We start from the raw sequence: 25,140 nt of genomic DNA, 5'->3' as shown, positions 1-25,140 counted from the left end.
CCTAATTATAAAACATCAATACAGTTACTTAAGATCTGATAGAATTCTTTAGGACTTGACCCTGGAAAGTTTTAATGTTGTAGATATTCACTGCTTGTTCAGATCTACCCATCAAACTTCTCTGCTCTCCAGAATGAACTCTATGATCTACTTCAGGCCTTTGATTTTTCTTCACAGTATTGTAACATAAACTTCAGCTCTACACATTTTCCAAGCTAGCCGTTCATGCCAGTTTATGTTATATATTGAGATATATAATCACTACCATTTAATTTGTTTTATTTATTAAACCTACTGAATCATCTTATATAATAAGCAGATCAATGGATACGGGAGCTCTTTTAGTTAGGATGGCTAAGCAAGTCCTATTTGAGGTGACATTTGAGTACAGACCCGAATAAAGTAAGGTATTGAGGATTGTGCAACGCTGGGCAAGAGCATTTCAAATAGGGAAAACAGCAAGTGCAAAGAACTTGAGGTAAGAATTTTTAACATGGTGCCTTTGAGGGACACCAAGAAGGCACCGTAGGTAACAGAGTGAGGAGGTAGGAAGTTGTAGGATGTAGAGTTAGAGATGTCCTCACGGGCGGATCATGTAAGGTCATGATGAAGACTTTAAATTTTGTTCTGATTATAATGCAAAGGAATAGGAGGATTCTGATGAGGAAACTAGCATGATTTGATTTACATGTTTGAAGGTTCACTCTAGCTCAGCTGCAAAGTGGAGAACTGGCACTAGAGAGGTAAGAGAACAAGCAGTTAGATTACCATCAATCTAGTTCAGGGTAGAGATGATTGTGGATTAGAGTGTGGGGTAGCAGTGGTGAGAGGTGGTTGAATAAAGGATATATTTTTAAGTTACAGCCAACAGAGCTTTTTGGTTGATGGGTGTGGAGTCCTGACACCAAAGTTATACCGAACCTTATGTACAGAAGTACTAAGCCCCTGGGAGAATTAAACTTCTTTTAGTAATGGAGGTAAATGGGGATGCCAGGTACGATGGAATTATTTCTGAGGATCTTTTAAAGGCAAGTGGACACCCAGTTCCAATTCCAGCCTCTCCTTTGAGAGATGGATTTGCCTAAGCAATTTTGTTAAATAATTGATACAATGTTGTGGTAGATACAGAACAGAGCATGGGAATATGAATTATCACTCAGAGTGCATGAGGTTCCAGGGCCTCAGTGAAACTGCTCTGAACTGTGCTGAGCTCAGAGGAACAGGTGTACTATAAGGCACTCAAAGAGCATCTTGAGACATCTTTTTATCCAAATAAGGTATTTCACTGTCTTACACCTACAAAGAGTTGATTCAATTGTCCAACCTGTGAAACTTTTGTTTGCAAACCAATTTTTAACATTCTATCCAAAGAAGCATTATCAGATGCCTTATCAAAAAAGTCATATTGCTTTTTCTTTCCCAGTAGCACATACTAAGTGTTCCTTTAAAGAAAATAATACTTTCCCTCAGTCTCTGCAACCTGACAATTAGCTGTCTTGTCTGAAGTTTCCTTATCCTCATAAACATATAAAAAGCATCAGAATAACTACACTTTTTTTCTCCATATGGAGTGACACCTATCCTGTGATTAATGTGTATTGTTTGACCATCCAGTACCCCTTTCTCTGGGGAACTTCCCCACCTTTATTCAGTAAGACTCCAGCAGGACTGTCTATAACTTACCTGTTTTCTTCAGTGGTGGTGGGTCAGCCCCATGATGTAGACCTGACCAAGCATGGTACTCAGATTCCTGCCCAAAGTGGTCTATAAGGTGGCATGTGTCCCAAATAGCACTATTTGCAGTCCTATATAAGATTATATTTATCAAGGGGTAGGAATGAGAGGATGTGATTTTTACCTAAATTAATTAAATTATAAAATTAATTTATCTAAAATTAAAAGCTTAAATTTAATGTGAGCCCAATCTGTCAGTGGTCATAATTTCTCCCACATGGGAGACAGTCTGAGAATAAAAGAAACACAGAGAAATGTAGAACCAAGAGATGAAGTTAAATATAGCCCTGACCACAGCTTTCAACATATGACTCCATATGTACCTCAGCAAGTTCTCCTATTTGTTTTATTTGTCAGTTGTTTTATTAGGAATCTGTTTTTCTCTAATAAGTTAGCCTAAAACATGGCAGCTTAAAATGACAAACATGAATGACCTTACACAGTTTCTGAGAGTCAGGAATCCAGCCGTGGATTAGATGGGTGGTCTGACTTAGGATTTCTCATGAGGTTGCAGATAAGATGTCATCTGAGCAGATCATTATCTGAAAGCTTGACTGGGGCTGGAGGATTTTTTCCAGCATGACTCATTCACTCACATGGCTGTTGGCTAGAGGCCTCAGTTCCTCACTGCCTTTTCTCAGAAGGCCTCAGTTCCTTATCACATGGATTTCTCCACAGAGCGGCTTGAGTGTCCTCATGACATAGCAGATAGCTTTCCTTGGAGTGAGCAGTTCAAGAGAGAGCAAAGTAAGAAACTACCACGTCCTTCATGATTTATCCTCACAAGTCACATACCATCACTTCTGCTATCATCTATTGGTCACAAAGACTAACCCTGACACAATGTGGGAGGGGATGACACAATAGCTTTAAGAAGCAGGAAATGTGGCCACTGAAGCCATCTTCAAGGATGAATGCCCAATTCTGCAAACACATATACATTCCTTTTTATTTTTTTCTTCTAAGCTACTGTGTTTTGGGTTTCTGTCACTGGAGGCCGAAATAGAGTTCTGCCTAATATATAATCACCAAACAATCCTCCCACCCAGCAAAATCTCTATTTTCAAACATTTTAAAAATAGAGGCCATAGGGAATATCCTAGAAAGAAACCCCAAACATATAAGTAGTGTTATTATATGTGACATTTTGACTTTCTGAGCCTCATTTCCATCTAAAAAACATCTGGACCAGACTTTCTACCACTGTGAAAATCAAATGAACACAAACAATATAGTTGTTGCTTTTAAAAATGAATATTTAAAAGTTTACAAATCTTTCATGTATCTTTTTTTTTTTTTTTTTTTTTTTTGCGTTACGCGGGCCTCTCACTGTTGGGGACTCTCCCGTTGCGGAGCACAGGCTCTGGACGCGCAGGCTCAGCGGCCATGGCTCACGGGCCCAGCCGCTCCGTGGCACGTGGGATCTTCCCCGACCGGGGCAAGAACCCGTGTCCCCTACATCGGCAGGCGGACTCTCAACCACTGCGCCACCAGGGAAGCCCATGTATCTTTTTTTTTTATTCAATGATTATAGTAATCCTGTGAAGTAGATAGGTCAGGTATAGCTTTCAGCAGTTTTCAGATGAGGAAATGGAAGGGAAAGGTTATTATTAACCCAAGGTCAATGTAATCCAGTTGATAGAGTGGCATAGCTGTGCATCTATCAATCTAGTTTGTGCCATATTGTCCTTCTGCACTCTTGCATCAAAGGCATTCCAACCATAATAAATGTCCTCATCCTGTTTCAGCACTAGCTCACTCCTGAAAATGTGACTTAGCCTCAACTGTGCAAGTTTAATAAACTAATATGGACTGTCCTCCAGTCTGAACAGTCATTAGTTTTAAGCCCTTCATTTATGAGAAACTGACACGTTAGCTCTATTTCCAAGGCTATACTTTCCCAATACCGTATTCTGAGGTTTTGTTTCTTGTTTTTGTTTGTTTTTTTTTTTACAAAGAAAGAGAAATGTGCTGGTACATCACAGAAACAAGGACAGGGAAATAAAACTTCTTGCTTTACAGTATAAGGTGTTACAATTTAACAAGAGTAATGCTGTAATAGGAAGGTATCAGAAGTGGGGAGACAAAGAAGGCTGCCGTTTCTCCTGCAAGTCCTCAGAATGTCTCCTTGCTCATCTGCTTAACAATCAGATGTGAATATCTGCAGAAGGAAGCCCCTTAGGTACAAGAAGACAGTGTTACAGATTCATAGGGCAGCGTGTGACAGCCTTTCACTCCCAAACACAAGCTTTTGCCTGTGCTTTTTAAACATAAGTAGCACGTAAGAGCACATTAAAATTGCACAATGTAAGACATTTTCATCTTAAGTCTCATTGAATCTATTTCTGACACATAAAATGCAGTAAATCAACCGATAAAGAAAAATCATAAATTCTCAGAGAGGACTTACGATACGAGCCATGTTATCTCTTCTGTGAAGTTAATTACTTCCTCTGTTTTTTGGCTAAAATCTCAACCCTTTTTCTAACGTCCCTTAAAAATTCCCTTTACTTTCTCCCCAAGATAGCACTACATTTCCCTGATCCACAATAAGCTCTTACTCATTTTATAAAGTATTATCATCCCTTCTCAGAAAATCATTGAAAATAGAAAAGAAAAAGTGCTGATTGTCCTTCTCTTTTGGTGGCAATAACAATTTTTCCCCATTAAATAGAAGTGATAAAAAGAACAAAATTCAGGTCCTCCCAGCCAGGCGAATGAACTCACAGGAAATTATATAGTAAATTATACAGTAACATCTAAGCTTTGTGTATTTATATATGAAAAGGGCATCAGACTAAGTGAATTGAAATGACCTATCACCCAGACATTTTATTTATTTAAAAATACTACTTGCTGAAATTGAAAAAGCAGAACATTTTGATAAAGATGAAATTTTACTCTTTTAAAACATTATTATCAAAAGATGACCCAAACTCTACTCCTGACTACCACCCTTTTTTTAGCCTCAACCTTCTCACACATCATTGTCCTCAGCAGTGCACAGTAAGGTGACATAACATGTATGCCTGGAATGGAAGGATGCTCAGGACAGAAGGGAATCAGAGAGGGTGTGATATTAGAGAGGGCAATTCAATAGCAATCTTAAAAGGCTCAAAGTTCAATGACTTAGCGTTTTGAGATATGAAATAAATGAAAATGAGAAAAAGTCCTGAGTATGAAAGTAGACAAAAAAATTACCTTGTCAAAATGCCATGCATCCATCAATGGTAGAATCTGTAAATAAATGGTTGCAAATGGTTGCAAATGGAATCCAATATAGCAGAAAAAATAAACAAATTGCAGCTAAGTACAACAACATAAAAGGATCTTAGGAAAATAATTTTGAGTGGCAAAAAAATTGTAGAAAAATATATAACAGAATGATTCAATTGAGTCACATAAACTTCAAACACTTAATCTAAACAAAAGATTGGGATATAAACATAAAATGAAGCTATATAGAAAAACAAGGGAATAATAAACCCAAAATTCAAGACAGTGGTTACATCCGAGGGTGAAGGAAATGGAACGAGGACTCAGAGAGGAGTGTTTATGACCTGAAGGGAATGGATTTCTTTGTGTGTTGGGTGGTAGATACACAGGTGTTCCTTGTGCATTGCTTTTTAAAATCCTTGCATGTATTTAAAAGTACCCTTTGGATTTTATTTATATCTATTTTTTTTTTTTTTTTTTTTTTTTGCTGTACGCGGGCCTCTCACCGCTGCGACCCCTACCGCTGCGGAGCACAGGCTCCAGACGCACAGGCCCAGCGGCCATGGCTCACGGGCCCAGCCGCTCTGCGGCACGTGGGACCCTCCCGCACCGGGGCACGAACCCATGTCCCCTGCATCGGCAGGCGGACTCCCAACCACTGCGCCACCAGGGAAGCCTATTTATATCTAATTTTTAAAAAACAAATTTTAATAGTGTCATGTACCTTGATGCTGACTAGCCCTTGAACAAACACTGACCATCTAAAGAGCTAGTTCCTGAAACTGAAACTCAAACTGAGAAGACAGGCTTTGGGTCCCATGCTTTTGGATCCGAATGTTGAGGAAGGATGTCTAAGATATACTTCTGAAGGTTGTTTGCTGATGTGGTACCCAGCACAAGGAGGAAAGCCAGAAATGGAATTCTGCTAATTCTGGGAAAGCCAGAAAGTCAGGAATTCCTAGGGAGAAAGTCAAGTCCTAGTTTAGACAGTTATTTTTAGTAGTCTGTTTCTGAGAGACTATTGTTTTTTAATGAACATACTCTAGAAATCCATATTTTCAGCACCACAGAAATAAATAGCCCCTTATCTTGACCTGTGTAAAGTCAGGAGTGTACTAGAAAATCTTTAGTTCCAAGCACTAATCACAGATTTATCAGAAATGACTATTGCATAATGTATACTCAAACAGAGGATGTAGAACTGACAAGTGATAATGCATATGTTCCTATTTTAGAAATCAATCTCTAAATAAAGTTCCTTTTTTTTTTAGCTGAACATTCAGAGTTGCTTCTGATGGAAGGTGATTTAAATTTATGACTAAATTTCAGGTTACTTCTCCTGAGACTGCTATCAAATTTCCCTCCAGTATTGAACAATATTCTGGAAGAATATAATCTTTTAGATATTGAGAGAAAAACCTTATCAATAATATAGTTAGCATAATTCTTTCCATATAATGTCTATCCTAGATTAGAATTCATGAATTCCCACAGCAATTTTTTTAAAAAGGGAAGATAAAATCCAATTTTATGTTGGCTAATTTACTCTTTATAGTTATAGTTTATTGGAAGCAATGAGAAAAAGATAGTACAGGCATACCTCAGAGATACTGTGTTCGATTCCAAACAACTACAATAAAGCTAATACCACAATAAACAGATATGCACAGATTTGTTAGTTTCCCAGTGCATATAGGAGCTATGTTTATGCTCTACTGTGGTCTATTAAGTGTGCAATAGTATTATGTGTAAAAAACAATGTACATACCTTAATTTTAAAATATTTTATTTCTCAAAAATGCTAACCACCATCTGAGACTTCAGCGAGTCGTAATCTTTTTGCAATAGTAACATCAAAGATCACCAGTCACAGACCACCCTAACAAACAACAAAGATTAAAAAGCTTAAAATATTGCAAGAGTTACCAAAATGTGACACAGAGACATGAAGTGAGTAAATGCTGTTAGAAAACTGATGCCTGCAGATGTGCAGGATGCAAGGCTGCTACAAACCTGCAATCTGTAAAAAAAAAAAAAAAAAAGCAATATCTGTGAAGCACGATAAAGCAAAGTGCAATAAAACAAGGTGTGCCTGTATCAATTCCAAGCGCTCAAAGAGAAATTTCTGGAGTTAAAATATATATGTATGATTATACAAATATATGATACATATATGCATAAGCATATATATTTATATATAAAATATATAAGAGAACAATAAAGATGGAAAACCAAAGACAAAAATCACAGAATCTTAAGGGAGGGTAATGAGCCAGATTAAAAATGTCACAAACATTATCTCAAGGCGTACAACATTCTGTTTACAATGGATGAGTGGGAGGGTGATTAGAATGGAAGTGTCCATTTAATATATATGTACTTACATGTATGATATATACATGTAATACTCTCACATACATAGGTAATATATAATATATTTTTATATTATATATACATAAACAATCTCACACACTACAACAGTTAACTAAAAGTTTTTGCCCTTATATAGAGCCAACATAATTAATATCAATCACAATTGGCTTTTCTTTTTGCTGATTAGCAGGCCCACCTGGACGCCAATCAATGTTGCTGGTCTATAGGATGCTACCCCCGTTATTCATACCGAACACCTTCCAAGGATTCTTTAAAATCAAACACAAAAGCCATAGCAGTCAGAGGGGTACATTGCAGATGAGAACAGTGACAAGTTGGGAGAAGGAACAAATGGATATATTATTTCCACTAAAATCTCATATTTACTTACTTTTTTAAGAAGCATACCCCCCGCCCAACCCAGAAGTCTGGAGGGAGAGAATTCAGATCTAAAATCTTAACATGCTTCCTAGGATTAAATCAAGTCCCAGATGAATGGAATGGTCAACCCAGATTTCTGGGTTCTTTAAACACTGGAGTCCTTGAAGAGAATGAGGTCTGGACTGAGGCCAGTTTGGAGGTCCTCCAGGCAAATCTGCTTTCTGCTTTCAGAGCTGATTCCTTAAGTAGTTGGTTCTAAATATGTAAGGATTGTTAAAACTAGGAATACCAATGAGGCCCAGCCAGACTTTATTGCAAACATAACACCACTCCCTTTCTGTATTGCTTTCATTGTTTGCATGACAGTAATCCAGAAATAATTTTCTCTCAACAAAAGATGTGTAATACGTGTTTAAAAAAATCTTTGTGAAGAATATCTGGTTTCACAGTTAAGAAAACATTAATTTTATGCCCATCCGCATTCGGAACAACCTCTTTTGTTAACATATTTGACTGTAGGATTATGCATCTATTTATTTATTTCACTAAATGCCAAAGCAGAGATTTCCAGAATTTCCACAGAATTGTTGTTATATAATACAAATATCCCTTCCTTCTTGATGAAGACTCTTTAACAATTACACATTAATTAACATGAAAACAGAGAGCAGGGATAAAATGGAATTTGTGATTTTAATTCTTGCCTTACTCAGTCACCAGGTGAGCCCCACAATTTCTCTAAAATAACATTTAAGCAGAGAAAAAGTAGAGGTACAGTACCAACAAAAATCTGGGTGTGTCGAAAAAGAACACATTCCAAAAACTTCCTTCCGGGGATGTAGCCTCTATGATACCAAAACCATACTTTAAATCTAACAATTCCTCCAAATGAAAGCCTACAGTTAAAGGTATAATAAAGCTGTCTTCAAAAGGATTGTACTTGACTACCTTCAGACCTCATTTATCATAAAATCAGAATGCTTTGTCCATCAACGGCTAGCAGAAGGTAATCCCAAAATGTTCGCAGAGAGAAAGTAAAAAGTGCTTTTTAAGCGCAGGTGTTCAACAAGTGTGTAAGGGTTTATGTGTGAGAATGAATGAATCACTGACCTGCCTCTAATGGCGTGGCTGAGAATTTGTGGGTAACACTAGGAAACAGAGGCATACCTCTGGCACTTGGTTACTCTACCTCTTCTGGGTAGAATTAGAACAGAATCAGAAAATGATGGGCTATCTCACCTGCCTCTACCCACAGCCTAACGAGGCACATGCCCAAATATATCTTTTTTGGAAGTAACAGTAAGATCACCGTGAAGTAGGTCAAATACCTTTGAAAATAATTTTCATAGAGGAAGGGTTCAAAAATAAGTGGAAAGGGATAAACTTCTAAGGACTCTTATTGCAAAGGTGTCTATGTCACAGTATCTATGAAAAAGGATCTGGAACAGAAATCCCACACACTTAGTGTATAGTAATTTGAAACTTAACTGTGAAGTGATTCTGATATACACAGCAATTTAGCCTATAAGAGAAAATGTATTCTGTTTCATCTTTAAAAAAAAATCACCTTAAATGTTTGTCTCACCCCACTACAGAAGGTAGTCATTGGGAATGCATAAGTTACTATTTAATGGGTACATAATTTTACAATAAGTCCCAGCCATCTGCTTCTTCCTCTAATTATGAGCTCAAGAAGGACATAATTCACTACATATGGTACAAAAGGCTGATGGAAAGGATTTAAGTATCATGTATAGCTTCTTTCTAAAATGTTCCTTTTCAAGATAACACAGTTTTCAGACTTAAAACACAAATCAGGGGAATTACTAACTCACTTTGAAAATTAGCAAATGCTTCTGAAGGAAAATGGGAATTGATAAGAAGATTTTAATTATTTCATACAAAGACTCAACATTTTTGCATCCCATGTATTCTTTCATTGGAATCCATTCAAAGATGTGTTTTAGCAAAAAGAGGGAACTCGCCAAGAAATATAAGACAATGGGACTCAGAAAACAGAGAAACCAACACAAAGACAATAAAGTCCAAGAGGATAGATGCAGCAGTCTTTGAAAGGTCTGAGGCTAAATTGTACCAGGAGGATGGAGGATTCCTGGAGGTAGGTCACCAGGGAACAAAATGATACTGATAGATCACATTTGAGAATGAACAGATATACATAAATATAAGCAAAAGGTGAGGCCATTATTAACTCTAGGAAAAACAAAAGAATGCACAAAAAAGGAAGCATAGCATAGCACACTACTGTGGCAGAGACTATGGGTAGCCAATCCAATATTCACCTTCCCCTTGTTTCTTTCTAACAGAACTTCAATTTATTTGGGGGCAGAAATGTGTTCAGCTGAAGAACATTTCCCAGCCTCCCTTGCAGGTATGGGTGGTCATGTGAAACTATTATGACCTATGGAATTTTAACAGAAGCTGCTGTGTAAGACTTCTGGGAAAGCCCTTTAAAGGAGACACAGACTGTATGCCCTTTGCCCTTCCCAGACTTCCTCACCAGGAATACGATTGCCATGCCTGATGTAGTGGGACAATTCTGTCGCCATGAGGATGCAATATATGGTAAACCTGGAAAACAGGAAAGGTAGAAGGATCTTAGCTTGCTGATGACATCTTGGAGTCTCCCTATGAGCCCTTAACTTCATGTTTTGTGAGAAAAATAAACTGCTAATTTGTTTGAGCTAATGTTTTCGAATCTGTGTTACTAGATGAACACAATTCCTAACCGAAATGATTATATTAAGAGGAAGTGGGGTGGGGATGTGTAAGAGAGGTAAGTCCTTTTTAATATATGTAGGATGTTAAAGATAATGTCTAAAGTTCATAAACCAAAAAATAGTGGTAAAAACACATTATGGAAAATATGAAAGTACATACCAGAGGAATTTTACAAGTTGAAAGTGATTACTCCTAGAATGGAGTGGGATGGGGTAGGAATAACTATTTTTCATTACATGTCTTTAGTATATCTGTACTTTGAACATGTATTACTTTGATAAAAATTAAACTAATTAAAAAGAAACAAAAAGATAAAAACAAAACAAACAAAAAAAGAAAAGAAGATTTTGTTTAAATCTATGTTTTAACTCTCCAACTCAGAAAACATTTTTAATATCAAAAGGTGCAACGATAAGCTTGATTTAAATGTTACTTTCAGTTGGGATTTCTTTTTTTAAGGGAGAGGGGATTGCCAGAAACATTTCTCCATTTGTTCTGCACTCTTTCCCAGTGTGAAATTGATAGGAAGCAGTACAAAGCTAATGACAGGGAAAGGTGGGAATTAACAACACAGGAAGAGTTTTTTTTTGTTTGTTTTTGTTTTTGTTTTTTTAGCGGTACGCTGTTGTGGCCCCTCCCATTGCGGAGCACAGGCTCCAGACGCGCAGGCTCAGCGGCCATGCCTCATGGGCCCAGCCGCTCCGCAGCATGTGGGATCTTCCCGGACCGGGGCACGAACCCTCGTCCCCTGCATCGGCAGGCGGACCCCCAACCACTGCGCCACCAGGGAAGCCCCAGGAAGAGTATTTTTGAGCTTTTATTTTGACTAAGATGAATATTTACTGCTATTGTCTTGCCTTTCATTTGTCACAGAGACAATACAGCTCGTACTATAAACCCTCGCATGAAGGATTCATTGTCTTTAATAAAGTGAGTCAGCAGTGCCTACATATATTATCTTCAAGATCCTCTTCTGCTTGTAGAGGGGATGGTTGATAAATGGAAGTAAAGCTCCACGGAACAAACTGAAGAGAATGGCTATGCTATTCTATGGGCAACATTAGAAATAGTCTTACCGAGCTAATTCCCAAAACAGAACGGCATCATACACCTTCAGTGCCACACTTTAAAGAATTTCACACTTCAGTTCTCAAAATTAAGAAAAGTACCCCGGAGCTTTCTAGTGCTCCTTTTTCTTTACATTTCAATCAACCAGGATCACATTTATCAAATGGGGGTAGGGGTGGTGACGGAGGATCAATACAGTTTTTAAAAGGATACACAAGGAAATTAAAACTCTTCTGTTCCTCTACATGTTTTATCACTGAACAAAAGGAGGTGAGTGGGTATTTTGCTAGTATCACATGCTGCCAGCCGAATTCTTTCATCAGGTCTCCAGTTGAGACCTCTAACTGTGGAACACGCTGTGAGCTTCCTGAGTGCAGGTGTCCAGGAAGATTCCTGGGTAGTTTTTACAAGTGATGGTGTTGGTTCTTTTTTAGCCGCTCGCTCTCATCATTTCCCATCTTCCTCAGGGGTGAGTACAAATCTCCCTGGCCTCTTGTTAAGTAAACAGACAAAACACATTCCATAGAAAATAAGCTAGAGAGGTGACATGGAAAAGGTAAGGTGCCCTCAGTTTTGTTCTGACTGTGAGACAAAATAAGGAGTGTAGTTTCTTCAAAATCTTTCCTGTTCATCATGTTGAAATGAAGAGAAACATTATTTGAACAATAAGGAAATTCTGGCCCTTCAAGTTGAGGATTTTTTTAAATATAAAAATATTCACTGTAATAGAGGGTGTGGCAAGAGAAGAACCTTGGAACAGGTGTGCACAGGCACTACTAGAAGAAAAGCATATTGGTCCATTTTGTAGAGACAACAACTTGGCAATATGCATGAGCCTTTCAATAAATTTAATTGCCTTCAATTTCACTTTGAAGACTCTGTCCTAAATAAAGTGGGAAAAATCTGATGTTCAACAAAGACATATGCTATTGAAAAAGCTAAAAGCAATATATGCACTCAAAAATGTGAGTGACAAAATGCATCATGGAGCATTCAGACATGCAATAAAATCGTATTTCTTGAAAGAACAAAGGACTTAGTTATATGCTCATAGAAAATATTAAGTTAATAAAGATGGGATACAAAACTATGTACAACATAGCTATACATATATTCCCATATATATTTATGAATACATCGTACATATGCATATAGTGTTTTCTAAAGAGATATGAAACACACAAACATTTACCTATATATGTATATTAAATGATATATGTAGTACAATATATTATATATGTCTAATATATTTGAGGTAGTTAGAAATACCTCAAATATTATTAGTTTTTGTTTCCAGATGTTAAAATTATAACTATAGGTGGATTTTTTTTTGCTTTCTATTTTTTGTACCATCCTGTATTTTTATAATTGGGTTGCATTTTTATATTAGAAAAATAAATGTTAAAACTGTCTGGTTTAGTAGGCTGTACTTGAGAAGTCAGCATTTTTCATAGTACAAATCACAGTAGTTCCATAACTTTGAACAACCCAGTTAACTCCTCCAGGTGGGAGGGACTAACGTCCAGAACTAGATTCGTTAGCATGAACAAGGCAAGCACTACGGAGTATACAGATATGGAAAGAAGTTCAGAAAGAAAATCACACGTGGAATACTATGTATATCTGGAGACTAACACTAACCACAAAATGGTGCCCAGACAGGCTGTCAACACTGGGAAAGTCCCACCCTGAAGATTCCCGAAAAGATGGGAAGAGCAAAGAAGACAGATGTGGCTCCTAGAATAGGGGCTCTTCAGCGACCCAAGCAGGCCATATGGACAACAGCTACACAGTAGACTATCAACAGGTTGCCACATTCCAGACTCTAGGACAGAACTTCAATCTCCAAAGATATGGATGATAGGAAAAGCAAGATGAAATAAGCATTGGAAATAAAATAAGGCATTAAATTCCTAGAAGTGTAATTCAAAGCAGAGATTGAGTCCCAGCATTAAGGGAGAAATGCAACACGGTCCTGGAATTAGAATAGTGGAACTTGGAGACAGGTCAGAGTAAATTCTAAAGCAAGCATGGCATGAATTGAAATATAAGGCCAGTTCAGGGTCAGGTTTATAAAAACAAAAGAAATGGTAGCAAAACATCATATGGAAATAGCCAAAAGACAGCTGACCTGGACATTAGATTAAGGTGAGCAATCCAACAGGAAAAAATATTTGTAGTCATTGGCCCAGAGATGATACACTGTTGTCTTTGCCCCCTCCCAAGATCTGTCAGTCTCTGCTCTTCTCTGCCCACTCTGCACGTTAGGAAGCTGATCTCTGTCGAATGTTTACCCAATCTTGCTTACCAGCTGGCTTCAGGTTACATTTAGCCAGAGGAGGCAGAGACAGGGAATTACAGAGGGTGGTAGGAGCAGGAAGTGGTCAGGGTACTTCTTTCTTTTTATTTCTTTTGCCATTTGATTCTTTTTTTTTTAATTGGAATATAGTTGCTTTACAATGTTGTGTTAGTTTCTGCTATACAGCAAAGTGAATCAGTTCTACATATACATATGTCCCCTCTTTTTTAGATTCCCTTCCCATTTAGGTCACCACAGATCACTGAGTAGTGTTCCCTGTGCTATACAGCAGGTTCTCATTAGTTATCTGTTTTATACATAGTAGTGTATATATGTCAATCCCAGTCTCCCAATTCACCCCACCCTTGGTAACCATACGTTTGTTCTCTACATCTGTGTCTCTATTTCTTGTTTGCAAATAAGTTCATCTGTACAATTTTTCTAGATTCCACATATAAGCAATATTATACGATATTTGTTTTTCTCTTTCTGACTTACTTCACTCTGTATGACACTCTCTAGGCTTATCCACGTCTCTGCAAATGGTACTATTTCATTCCTTTTTATGGCTGAGTAATATTCCATTGTATATATGTAGCACATCTTCTTTATCTATTCCTCTGTTGATGGACATTTAAGTTGCTTCCATGTCCTGGCTATTGTAAATAGTGCTGCAGTGAACATCAGGGTGCATGTGTCTTTTTGAATTACGGTTTTTCTCTGGGTATATGCCCAGGATTGCTGGGTCATATGGTAGCTCTATTTTTAGTTTTCTTAGGAACCTCCATACTGTTCTTCTTTCACATCTTTCTTGCTTCTTCCTTGCTTCCACGTCTGGCTTCTGACACTAACTGCATCCCTCCATGACTATAGCTCCCACTTAGCAGTTACCTCCTGCCAGGTTTCAAGCCTCACTAGGCTCTTATAAGTTAGATTACCCACTTTTTCCTTCAGCCCTTGAAGTGGAGATAATTTCCTACCACCATTATTCCCTGAGTACTGCACCATCATTTTGTTGAAACTTTAACCCTGCCAACACCTCTGAAATCCTTTTATTAAAGACTTGTATTAAATAATCTGGGGATAAAATTACTTTTCTAATAATATCATGACTAAATCAGATGATGGGGAAAATTTGATGGGGTGTGTGGAAAGGCGTTTATATAAAGAAAAGATTCTTCTTTGATCTAGAGGAACTAGACAGTATTGAATATGGACACTTGGTATCTTGGGGACATAGACAAAGAGTGGTGAGGAATCTTAGAGAAACGAGATGTGACAACGTCACAGAAATGATGGGAAAAGAGAGGATGAGGAAAGTTTCAGTCAGTGACGTGAAATGCTTCAAAGAGGCCATAGAGAGTAAGAATAAGGGAAAGGGCATTTAATTATCAAGTAGGCATTCAGCGACCTTTAAGAGAAAAGAGTGTAAACAACAGAGGGCATATTTTCAGGGGGTGTGAAAAACGAGTAGTGAAGAAATTGGAACAGAAAATAGACTCCATATTTGTGGATGCTTTGGAAATAAGGAAATTCAAAGTAAATGATAACCATAGTACAAGATAGGTAAAAGTTTGTTTCTTTGTTTTCAAAACAAAAGAGAATTAAGTGTTTGAAGGCAGAGAGAAACAGAAAGGGAGAAACTGAAGAGGGGTGGGGGTGGGAACAGTAGAGAGGACATCACTGCAAAGGTGAAGGGTTTAGCTTTGAGAAGAAAACACGGTTAAATGTAAACGTGCTACTCTTCAATTTCTTTTTTTCTTTTTTAATTAATTTATTTAATTAATTTATTTATTTTTTCACTGTGTTGGGTCTTTGTTGCTGTGCACAGGCTTTCTCTAGTTGGATGAGCAGGGGATACTCTCCATTGTGGTGCACGGGCTTCTCATTGTGGTGGCTTCTCTTGTTTTGGAGCATGGGCTCTAGGCGCACAGGCTTCAACAGTTGTGGCTCAAGGGCTCTAGAGCGCAGGCTCAGTAGTTGTGGCGCATGGGCTTAGTTGCTCCTTGGCATGTGGGATCTTCCCGGACCAGGGCTTGAACCCATGTCCCCTGCACTGGCAGGCAGATTCTTAACCATTGTGCCACCAGGGAAGCCCCAATTTTTTTTTTTTTTTTTTCAGTGCGCGGGTCTCTCACTGTTGTGGTCTCTCCCGCTGCGGAGCACAGGCTCTGGACGCGCAGGCTCAGCGGCCATGGCTCACGGGCCCAGCCGCTCCGCGGCATGTGGGATCTTCCCGGACCAGGTCACGAACCCGTGTCACCTGCATCGGCAGGCGGACTCTCAACCACTGCGCCACCAGGGAAGCCCCCCAATTTCTTTTTAATGCAGGGTAATGCTTTCTTCTAAACTAGAGAAAAAAGTAGATAAATAATATCACATAGAAATATTTTATATTCTGTTCTGAAATGAACTATTGCAGAAGCTCATCGTGGATGGTAGAAGGACCCTCTCCCCTACCCCCATAGGATTAAGTCTCATCTGTGCCATTAGCTCAGTTCTGGGGCATCTTGAAGCAGGAGCTATGCATAGACCAGTGGTATCTGGATATTTTCATCCTGAACTCAAATGGTAAAAAAGGAAAATGTGAACATATACCCCAATGTGCAATATTTAGAAATTATTTGCATTAAGTTCTATAATGTATTAATTCCGAGGTCTGGTTTATAAATTCAGTACATTTCCCTACTTGGTTAATTGGCATATATACCTGGGAAAGACACTCTATAAAAACATCTAGATCCAAATAAAAAAAGTGTTTCACTAGCTGCTTCTACTAGACCATTATACCTTTTTCTGTATCTTGTTCATCAGAAAGGATAACTATGAAACTGAGCTGGGGAATTTTACCTTTCCTGATATCAGTCAGATCTTACAAAACAACGAACATAATATTCTATTTAAAACACAGAGATAAAACCTACAAAAGCTCTTCATTTGGGAGATTTTGAAGAGATTAGAAAATACTGTTTTCAGATATGCAGACTTTAGAGTTTATAGGTGATACGCTTACCACTGTTTTTGTCAAAAAAGCTACATAACGATGGGAACATTTCCAAGCACCAATTTTCAAAATTCTCTTGTCATAACATAAGACTCTTTAAAAAAGCATTCATTTTCTCAAGTCTTTGCTACAAGTAATAAATAAATGAATTTCAGTTGTGAAGATATCTCTATAACCATAACCAAGAACCTTGTTTATAATTCCAAACAAATCGGCAATTTTATCAATGGTTATATGTATATACTTGTCCATAAAACAAATAGTTTTCAGTTAATGTTTTTTTAATCTAGTTATTTATACTGAGAATATATCTTCTATGGGACATCTTCCTTGTTTGTCCACAAAAAGAAATATAATCTAGCAAGTACCACGTAGTCTGAATGTTAGAAAAACCTCTACAGTTATCCTCTATATAGTAAACTTCCACAACTACATGAAATATATTTAATACAGTTTATTTTAATCAGTGTTTCCCATGCATGTTCCAATAGAATTTTCTGATAAATATGTTTTAGTTTATCCCAGTATTAATTTCCACAAAATATTTCAACTATTTTTTTTTTAACCAGGGCAAGAATCAATGTTTCCCTAATGGTACATGGTATTTTTTCTTCACTACTAAGAAACCTCAAAATTGTCATCCAAACATTTATTATATTTGATTAAATTTTATAAAGTACTGGATTATCATATGATTCTAAACATTACTGAAAAAAATGGTCATCTTATTCCAAATGCTTAGTTTTTCAATGTCCTGCTACTCATGATGGCTTTATACCCTGATTAAATCAGGGCTAAATAAACATGACAAGATTCATCCTTAATGACACTAAATGTGTAAATTTCAAATGGTCTCTGATAATTTCAATTATTTTTTATCAACATCTCAAATATTGTTATGATCTTACTGTTTTTAGCTCAAAATGTGGCTGAAGAGGAGCCGGTGTTAGAAGTCTGAGCTCTGCCATTTTCTTGTTTATTTTCACCTGTGTTATTAGTAATATATTCAAGCTATGATTTCTTTGCAGGAATCTTTTTTAAACAATTTGTTCACTTTGAGAGGCTTACTTTCACCAAAAGTAATTAATATAATCTGCAAATCCACCTAATCAGGCCCAAATACATTGCAAAAATCACAGTATGCTGAAATCAAATGAATGCACGGAGGACTTGTGTCAACACCTTTGTTATAAGACACCTAATCCTGCCTCAGTATAGCTCATGATGGCTGAGTTATGACACACATGCCTGCGAGGGTGCCAGCATCGATCCTGAAATTAAATATTAGCAAATCCCAATGAATAAGCTCACCTAACCCTATATTGGAAACCACTGGTATAAATGACCCCTTGAATTTCATCTCATCACAGTGACTGCGTCTGTAAAGATGTTCATATGGTTCACCGACAGTCAAGATTTCACTCTGACCCAGTGCCTTTAAAAAACTCTTCTAGGGCTTCCCTGGTGGCGCAGTGGTTGAGGGTCCGCCTGCCGATGCAGGGGACACGGGTTCGTGCCCCGGTGCGGAAAGATCCCACGTGCCACGGAGCAGCTGCGCCCGTGAGCCATGGCCGCTGAGCCTGCGCGTCCGGAGCCTGTGCTCCGCAACGGGAGAGCCCGTGACAGTGAGAGGCCCGCGTACTGCAAAAAAAAAACCAAAAAAACCTCTTCTAATCATTAGTACTTTTAAATCAGTCACTAAATGATTTGCAACATGCTAAGTCAAAATTATGTATGTACATGAACATAATCCGTATTTTGAACAGAATGTGCACATTATATTTTCATTGTTTATAAGAGATATCTTACATACAACAGAGTTCCAAATTTGGGGAAAATAATATCAAAATCACATACATCAGTAAGAAAATTATTTCCAGATCAAACACCTACTTTTAATATACTTTTCCTCCCTTTTTCTTTAACATAAGGAAACATCTTAACTGATTGAATGATATAGCTGGCCATTTCTTTTGTTCTTTATTCAAAGTAACAGATTAATTCCAACTAGAATATAACTGGCAGCCATCTTAAAGGTGATTTTTTTTAACCTTCATGTAACTGTATCATGGTAGTTGAAAAAAGAGTTCATTTTTACACTTATTTGTTTAAAAACACAAAACTTTCTTCCACAGACCTAAGGGAAACTATATGTCATTTGCTATTTCAATTATAACATGAAGATATTTCTAAAATATATTCAAATCCACATCCATTTCCTGGTAAATTGATATGTATAAAACAGAAAATGCAGTATTACAAAAGGCTCTTATGTGAATGCTACAGAAAAGTCTATCACCTCTAGGAAACCTGGCAGTGTAATTAGTCTGTGCCTAAAATAAAGCTTCCCACTCAGATAAAGCCCTGGCTCCCAGATTAGCACAAGTGTTTCTGCTACCTTAGATTCAGTCAGCTAGGAGTTCTTTTGCTTTAAAATTCACTTATTGAAAACCAAAAGCCTAATTACTCATTCAGTCACATTATCATATTGCTCACCTTATGTGAGCGGCATAAATAAACCAATTTACTTCACACATTTCAGTCTTTCCATTTTAGCAAAGATATCCAGTCACCTTACAGCATCACAGCTCTACCCAATTAGATTAAATTCATAGGGATCAAGAAGTAGGGCAGGTTCTCCTGTTGCTTGCTCTTGTGCCCCTGTAGCCAAGTAGCCTTTCAAAAGGCTAAGAACAGCCAAGCTTCAATTCAATCCAATTGTTGGAAAGCCTGAGGAAGTTGGCACCTTAGATCTTAGGTAGTTAGAAGCCAATGAGTGCCCTTTCTAAGATCCTCTCCCTCAATACTAGACAAGGGGAAATTTTTCAACAACTTCTCCATATGATCTCTGAAAAAGAAAAATTAAGTTACAGCATAAGAGGCTGTATCTGCCTTTGATAAAGTATAAGTAATTAAATATTAATAGTGCCATAACCCAGAATTTTGACAGTCAAAAGTCAGATTATTTTCAGTAAAGTATGCATTCCTAGCTTTCAGTTGAGGAGTTTTTGGACAAAGAACAATTCATAAAATAGTCTTTTCTCAATATTATTTTGATCAGGAATCTTTAAGGAATCATAAAAGTTGCTACATAGTCATTTAATTTACAAAATTGCACATGACAGTTTTAGGTGAATTTTCATGGAAGTTTTTGAAAGAATATTCATATAAAAACATTGCTTTATTTTAGGGTCATGGTTGCAACAAATTCCCTCTGACTGGGGCAGGAAACATCCCTGAGAGAAGCAAGCAGATGGAGGACAGTAGAGCGAGATGCGGAATGAGCCCCATTTACAGAGGTGGTTACTACTACTCAGCTCTAGCTGACTGCTGGCCCAGGCTTCTCATAGAAGTCTTCTGATTTTTCAAGAGAAACTAAAAATCTAGTTAGACCAGCTAAAAGAATCCCAAGGTAATAACTGAAGTGAACTGTGATGGTAAGTTCGACTACCTGGTTAAGGTGAGGGTAATGAAAAGTGGCCAGATCTGGGCATACATTGAAGAACAAGCTAACAGATCCCAATTCACACAGCATTTGTTCCAACAGTTTGAAATGCAATGAAAAGATGCTGACCATTTCTTACAAAACTCAACCTCTCTAGTCCTGGTAATAAATAAAATACGATGTTGGCTTCAATTAACAGAAAAAATAAAAACACCTAATGTCTTCCAGAATCTGGCCCCGAATCTCTCTCATCACTTATTTATAAACGACCCCTCCCCTGCACCTCCACTTCCATTCTAGCAAATGACGATTGTCTCCTGAACACACTGTGTTTAATTTTGGTCGAGACTTTCTTGATCAGACTCTGTTTTTCTTCTGCATGGAATGTCCTCCGCTTATTAAGTCCCACTATTCTCTCAAGTTTACGAGGACTTTATTAGCAACCCAAGTGATCTCTCCCCATTTCTTCCTTAAATTTGCAATGTGTTTAAAGAAATAGGACTAGATAATGAGGGAACTTTGCATTTGTTCCCACTTCTGCCTCTTTGGAAAGAAAATGCCTAAAACTTGCAGCAATATATTTCTTACATCCTCTTAAATCTTTCTTCTTATTCAAAGACCCAAGTCCTATATAAATCAGAAAACAAAATTATTATAGTGGAAGCAGATGCGGGAAGAACTCTGTAACCGTGCATATAGCATAGTGCAATTTTTCAGGGACTAGTGACTACTGAGAAAAGCAGATAACCAGAGACACAGGTGGGAGGAAGATAAACCTGCAATAGGGCAGACGTGCACCTGTGAGTGCTTACTGGCTTTTGGAATATGAAATAGGAAGGGCACATTGAATCACCCTGTTCTCTGTCAATCTGAGAAAAAGATTTAACCACCACTCCTGAACAGCAGCAAGACCAAGGACAATTTATTCACTCTGTATTCTAACAATCAAGTTTTAACACATCTTCAATGGGGAAAAGAGAGTAGTCATGGAACATAAAGGAAAAAATATTGCATAGTAAGGGAAAAAAATACAGCATCTGGAGACTCAAACAGCATATGTCTGAAGAAGATCTACTCAATGATTTGGAAGAAAAGTTAAGGAACTTATGCAGTGTGTGTATGTACATAGTATACATAGAGAGATATGGTGCATAGTTTTGTGTCCAACTTTTTTTTCTAATTTTTTTTGTGAATATTTAACCAAGTTTTAAATATCCTTGGGAAAAACTAATTTTTACTTGCCATATAATATTACACGTGGGGATGTTCCAGAATGCATTTACCATTCACTTTGTTTAACCATTTTGTTATTTTAGCTTTTCACTGTAGCGTGCATGTTTGTAGAACATTTTTTTTTCATTGTTAGGAAGGTTAATCAATGTAGAATTAGAGTCAAAGGCGAAAATTATTTAATAAATATTGATGGAACAATGCAAACATTTTTTAAAAAACAATTTAACATACACTGCATATGGAATATAGGATAGAGATAGAAGAAAAGGAAGAAAGAGGGAAAGAAAAAGGAAGGAAAGAAGGAAGGAAGGGGGAGGGAGGGAAGAACAGAAGAAAATTCCAAGCTTTGTCTCACAGGGAAAGAACAAGCCACCAGTACTCCAGCCTGACACTTCATCCTTGAATGAAACTATAAAAGTGGTGGCACCTGAAAGACAAGGCAAGGTGAACCACACCTCAAGCAGAGATCAACAAGAAAGAGCACTGGTCCAGGCCAGGACACAAGGAAAGGACGGGGATTCACTGCTATCCTGAGGATATATTCTTCTACACAGACACCATCATGGGATGAGGACACATTTTGAGAGGTCAGAAATTCCTGAAAAGGAATTAAATTTTGTATTGACTTAAAAAGGACTGTTTAAGATGTTACAGGCTAAGTTGATTTGAATAAGCAGGTTTAAGATCTTTTTCTACTCTTGGAAGAAGGGTACCTTGCAAGAAGTAAGAAATCATCTAAAAAAATAAGGAAAGCTACATCTCAGTACGCATGTAATTTCTGACTGGTAAAATCATGCACACTATAGTCAGCTTTTTATTTTTTCCACCTTTTTTAAAGTATAATTAACAAAAATTGCATACAATTGTATGATGATGTTTTTATAAATGTATATATTGTGAAATAATCACCTACAGTTAACTTTTTAAATACTTCAAACTATATGCTTCCCTACACTGCTACCAAAATGACTGAAAAGAAGAAAAAACAAGCAGACAATATCAAGTGCTGACAGGTTGTGGGAATAACATACTCTCATTCTGCTGGTGAAGGTCTAATTTAGTAAAATCCCTTGGGAAAACTGCTTATCAGTATCTTCCAAAGCCTGACATATGTAATCCTTATGACTCAGCAATTCTATTCCTGTGCATAGATCCAAGGGAAATGTTTACCAAATAGCATTAGTAAGAGTGTTCTCAGCTGCGCTTATTTGCAATTGCAAAAAGAAGGGAAACCTTAATAGCCATCTACAATACAATTTACACACCCTCCCTCTCTCAGGATTCCCTCACACCCTCCTGTTATGGAAAGCTCGGCCTCTGTACACCGGTGCCTGCCGAATCAGATCTTGGGACACAGAGCTTTGGGTGAAGTAGAAAAGGATAGCTTTATTACTCTGCCAGGCAAAGGGGGACACAGTGGGCGCCTGACCTCGGAAACCATGTGTCCCAACCCAGGAGGATTTGCTGAGGGTTTTATAACAATGGTTCAAAGGTGGGCTGTCTGACAAGATTAAGGTGTGAGCAGGGCTTGCATTCCCTTCATCTTGTCTCGTAGCAACAGTTCGAATCTGCCCTTTGGAACTCGGAAATTCATGGAGGCTGCAGTCTTGCCTACAAGAAATGGGGGGAAAAAGGGCCTCATTTGGTTTCACTCCCTCACTCAGAATTCCCTTCACTCAGAGCTCCCTCAAACCCTCTTTCAGAGTTCCTGTCAGAGTTCCCTCATACCCTCCCTACCATTTCTCAAAATCATGTCCTTGTGTGAAATGAAATCCTCTTGGGAATCCACCATATCTTCAAGAAAACCTGTCCAAGTGCTCAGGTTAAATTTGTGCTGTCTCAGAACTAGCATCAGTCTTCATAAAAAGCACCGCCAACATATGTGATGGATGTAAGAAACTGCAGATTGATGCCTTTGAGCTAAGACATTAATTGAATGCACCTCTGTGTAATCCCTGATTCACTGCATAGAGCTCACAATCTACAAGGTAAGAAAACATATGACCAAGGGAGAAAAAGTGAGCCATAGTTACCAGGGCTTCTGGTAAAGGTCCTGTTATGGACAGAGGAAATTTATGTGGCTCAGTGAAGAATATAAAATGAGATTATTCTCTTGAGAGTAAGTTTAAGAAATACTTTAAAAGATTTACCAGTTTTCCTTCACCAAACTTTCTCAAACTTGGACCTCTATTCAAATATCTCATGCTTTGGATTGAAGCTGATTATATCTGTCTGTAAATTATTCCCAGAGATTATACTATTGTTCCTCAAAGTGATAGAATTGTATGAAGCAACTCCAAGCTCCTTCAAATCAGAGGCTTAGAGAGCAGGATAAAAGGTGACCGTATATCTGGTGCCCGTAGGGAAAGTGGGGATCTTGCCCCCAAACAAAATGATGGTACTGCAGAGAAGATGAGACAGCCTCTGGCACAGATAGCCCTAGAACATGCTCCTCTAGTTCCAGAAATTAAGCATTAGATCAGAATTTGAATATCTACAATCCCTAAGCTAAAAGTTGTGTAATTTAACATGTAAGGCAAAGAAGGAATTCTTGTGGATATAATGTTTCCTCACTTCCCTCATTGTTCATTTTCCTTAGATCTACGCCTTTCACATTCACTCTGCTTTGGTCTCCTCCTTGCCCCAACCCGATCTCTACTTTTCAATGGCCCATTCAACAAGCATTTATTGAGCATATACTATACTGTTCTGCACCTTGAAGATATTAACATATGTAGTAAGTACATAGAAATAAATCTTGCAAAGTATATATGAAAATTATTAACACTGACCCATCATTGGATGGGATTCATTGCTCTCCCTATTTTTCTTTATTCTTCACATTTTCTCCAAAGAAAACGTATTACTTTCATCATCAAGTATTATAATAACAATACAATAAGGGATTAAAATTCAAGAAGTGAAATAGGAGGAAAATCCTAATTATAGAGTTTGAGAGAATTGTGGCTTTTTCTTGAGGATTCATAGTAAAGGGTTGACTGCTAGCTTTCTGGAGTAATCGAGGAATAGTTTTAAACTAGAGCCAAGCGACTTGACCAGATTCCTTGCGCAAAGATATTCCTGCTCCACTACTCTGAGATTCAGACTTTCCTGTTGGTGGTGATGTATCTCTAAAGGAGTCAACTGAGGGCTTCCCTGGTGGCGCGGTGGTTGGGAGTCCGCCTGCTGATGCGGGGGGCTCGGGTTCGTGCCCTGGTCCGGGAAGATCCCACGTGCCGCGGAGCGGCTGGGCCCGTGGGCCGTGGCCGCTGGGCCTGTGCGTCCGGGGCCTGTCCTCCGCTGCGGGAGGGGCCACAGCAGTGAGAGGCCCGCGTACCGGAAAAAAAAAAAAAAGAATTTAAAGGAGTCAACTGATATCTATTGTGAAATGCTCAGTTCATTGTTGCTTGAAAGGAAATAACAGAGAGATACAGAGAGGGTTATTAAAGAAGTATAGAGCTCTACTGTCACGTTAAGGTTTCTCTAGTTTTTTCAAAGGCTAATCCAGGGAAAGAAAACTTTTATTTCAACATTTGCCATCCAACATTAATATTTCAGACCAACATAAAAAAGAAAATGCAAGGAATAAAACCAGTCAAATGTATACAGTCTGCTGCAAGTACAGAGAAATCCAAAAGTGGCTTG

This window comes from Leucopleurus acutus, assembly GCF_964270905.1.
Source record: "Leucopleurus acutus genome assembly, chromosome: 15".
NCBI lineage: Eukaryota > Metazoa > Chordata > Mammalia > Artiodactyla > Delphinidae > Leucopleurus > Leucopleurus acutus.
This window is presented reverse-complemented; position numbering follows the sequence as displayed.